The sequence below is a fragment of the Diplotaxodon limnothrissa genome, unplaced genomic scaffold (assembly GCF_057381915.1).
Source record: "Diplotaxodon limnothrissa isolate DT_005_m unplaced genomic scaffold, D_limnothrissa_male_GT1.1 unmapped_scaffold_7, whole genome shotgun sequence".
NCBI classification, from domain to species: domain Eukaryota; kingdom Metazoa; phylum Chordata; class Actinopteri; order Cichliformes; family Cichlidae; genus Diplotaxodon; species Diplotaxodon limnothrissa.
Window position 1 is genome coordinate 562,833 of NW_028188561.1, and position 3,634 is coordinate 566,466.

Consider the following 3,634-nt stretch of genomic DNA (forward strand, 5'->3'; position numbering starts at 1 on the left):
AAGACGGCTTGTGTCTCTTTCAGAGGACTACATGTTTCCACGAGAGAAGTGCATCATGGGAATAAACCTCTGGGTTCTTATAGTAGAGGAAAAAAAGTCAGATGTTGTTGATTTTTAAAAAATAAATGTAAAAAAGGAAATGTTTCTCAATCTTTCATTGAATGTGAAAAGGATTTAACCTCATCTGGATTTCTCAGGAGCTTTTTTGCATATTTGTCACACTTAAACATTTCAGATTTCATGGTTCCAAATTACAGTCGTCCATGTCTTCAAGCAGCAAAACAGCCATAGACCATCACATTACCACCACCATGTTTGACTGTTGATATGGTGTTATATGAAATGCTGCATTATTTTCACAACAGTTGTAATAGGGTTAAATTTAAATTTAAAAAAAAAATGCAATTCTTTTTCTTGGCAGTTCGCATTTCAGCGATTCCTGAGATTAGGGACAAAACAGGTAAAAAAGTTATTTTTTGATTTTTCAAAACATATTTACATATAATTGTTACACAAAGTTTTGGCTGTCTGAGTATGTTTTGGTACAATCTCCCAGGTGTTTTTTAATTTATGTTTTTGCTGGGGAAGTGCAAGGTTTTTGTCAACACCATCAGACACAAAGAAATGTAAGTATATATATATATATATACACTCAACAAAAATATAAACGCAACACCTTTGTTACTGCTCCCATTCCCCATGGGATGGACGTAGAGACCTAAAACTCATTCCAGATACACAATATAACCATCCCTCCCAAACAGTGGTCACAAATCAGTCCAAATGTGTGGTAGTGGGCACATCTGCCATATTGAGATAATCCATCCCACCTCACAGGTGTGCCACATCAGGATGCTGATTTGACATCATGAGTAGTGCACAGGTGTACCTCAGACTGCCCACAACAAAAGGCCACCCTGGAATGTGCAGTTTTGTCTCACAGCAAAATGCCACAGATGCCACAAGCAATGAGGGAGCGTGCAACTGGCATGCTGACAGCAGGAATGTCAACCAGATCTGTCGCCCGTGCATTGAATGTTCATTTCTCAACCATAAGCCGTCTCCACAGGCGTTTCAGAGAATATGGCAGCACATCCAACCGGCCTCACAACCGCAGACCTCGTGTAACCACACCAGCCCAGGACCTCCACATCCAGCAGGTTCACCTCCAAGATCGTCTGAGACCAGCCACCCAGACAGCTGCTGGAACAATTGGTTTGCACAACCAAACAATTTCTGCACAAACTGTCAGAAACCGTCTCAGGGACGCTCAACTGCATGCCCGTCGTCCTCATCGGGGTCTTGACCTGACTCCAGCTCGTCGCCGTAACAGACTTGTGTGGGCAAATGCTCACATTCGACGGCGTCTGGCACGTTGGAGAGGTGTGCGCTTCATGGATGAATCATGGTTCACATTGTTCAGGGCAGATGGCAGCTGAGAATGTCCCAGTTCTTGCATGGCCAGCATACTCACCGGACATGTCACCCATTGAGCATGTTCGGGATGTGCTTGACCGGCGTATACGACAGCGTGTACCAGTTCCCACGAATATCCAACAACCTCGCACAGCCATTGAAGTGGAGTGGACCAACATTCCACAGGCCACAATTGACAATCTGATAGACTCCATGCGACGATGTGTTGCACTGCATGAGGCAAATGGTGGTCACACCAGATACTGACCGGTTCTGGGTCCCCAGACCCCCAATAGCGCAAAAAACTGCACATTCCAGGGTGGCCTTTTGTTGTGGGCAGTCTGAGGTACACCTGTGCACTACTCATGATGTCAGATCAGCATCCTGATGTGGCACACCTGTGAGGTGGGATGGATTATCTCAATATGGCAGATGTGCCCACTACCACACATTTGGACTGATTTGTGACCACTGTTTGGGAGGGATGGTTATATTGTGTATCTGGAATGAATTTTAGGTCTCTACATCCATCCCATGGGGAATGGGAGCAGTAACAAAGGTGTTGCGTTTATATTTTTGTTGAGTGTATTTAAAGGTGTCAGAATAATCATATTGTGGAGGTAAGCATCAACGATACAGAGCTCTCAGTTCTCACTCCTTCTTTATTCGTCTCCAACATGAACTGCGCATATCGCGCCACAAAACACAGGAACACACTTCCTATACACTGGGTGTGAGTGGAGCCCTCTAGTGGTCCAACACGCTCCACTCACACCCAGTGTATAGGAAGTGTGTTCCTGTGTTTTGTGGCGCGATATGCGCAGTTCATGTTGGAGACGAATAAAGAAGGAGTGAGAACTGAGAGCTCTGTGTCGTTGATGCTTACCTCCACATTGGTGACCCCGACGTGATTGAGGAGCTTTTCGGCTCGTTCAGCGTCGGAGAAGGCGTAGCGCCGAAGAAGCAGCTCTTTGATGGCAGCGTATTTCCCTTGGGCGGGTGGGTCCCGGAGGAGCGCCATCGCGCGACGGGTGGCCAGCGGGTCGAGCGAGGCCACCACATGGTGATACTTCGTGTCGTCAGCCGAGATGCCGCGAAGGGCGAACTGAGCCTCCACGTGTACAAACCATGACGGGGGGTCATGGAGCCAAAAGTCCGGCAGTTTCAGCGCCACAGCGAACGTAGCTGTAACAGGAGGCGGAGGTCCGGCGGCCGCTGATGCATCCATAGCGGAGTCTGTGTTATCTGCGGCCCGTTGCATGCTCGAGTCAGGGGTCACCAATGTGGAGGTAAGCATCAACGACACAGAGCTCTCAGTTCTCACTCCTTCTTTATTCGTCTCCAACATGAACTGCGCATATCGCGCCACAAAACACAGGAACACACTTCCTATACACTGGGTGTGAGTGGAGCCCTCTAGTGGTCCACCACAGTATGATCTTTCCTTGCAGGTGTAACCATGATCATTTTTATACATATTGCAGTTTGTTGCTCATTATAGAGTTGTGCTCAAGTTAATAAGGGTTAAAAGCTACAGTCAGCGCGATGTTTGGCTGATCTATGGACTGGAGTGACTTTGAGCATAGAAGGCCGCACGCGCTTACATAACACTGATATCATGCTTTTCTTTGTGATTTTTTATTCAGTTATATCTTTTAAGTTTTAAGTAGTGGCAGTTAATTAAACAACATTCATTTACAGTGTTGGGACTAACGCGTTATTAAGTAACGCGTTAAAGTAACTACGTTATTATTGTGGTAACGAGCACGGTAACTAGTTATTATGCCAAAATCAGGAACGCGTTAGTCGTTACTGGGATTTAGATAGGGTCGTTACTCGTTATTTCGTGTGGTGGCTATTGTGGAGCTTCCACAGATTCAGTAACATTAGCAAGTGGTGGAGGCCAGCAGGTGGATGAGAGAAAGCAACATGTTCTCGGGCTGGAGAAAGGGGACGCAGAAGGAAAAGAGACCCGAGGCGGCCGCCGGTCCAAGTGTGAACTGAACTTCAGGTAAGAAGTTATGACCTGCAGTCTCTCTGGGTCAGATATGAACCAAGTTTAGGTGGAGTTTATTTTCGTTATTCTGACTTTTTCCGTACTGCGTGCTAGCTAGCATGACGGAGTTTCTATACAGCTGGGTGGGTGCTATGAAGTTAATGATGTTGAACTTACAGGTCATCGGATGTTCAAGATGGGCTTTACATCTTCCAACAACTG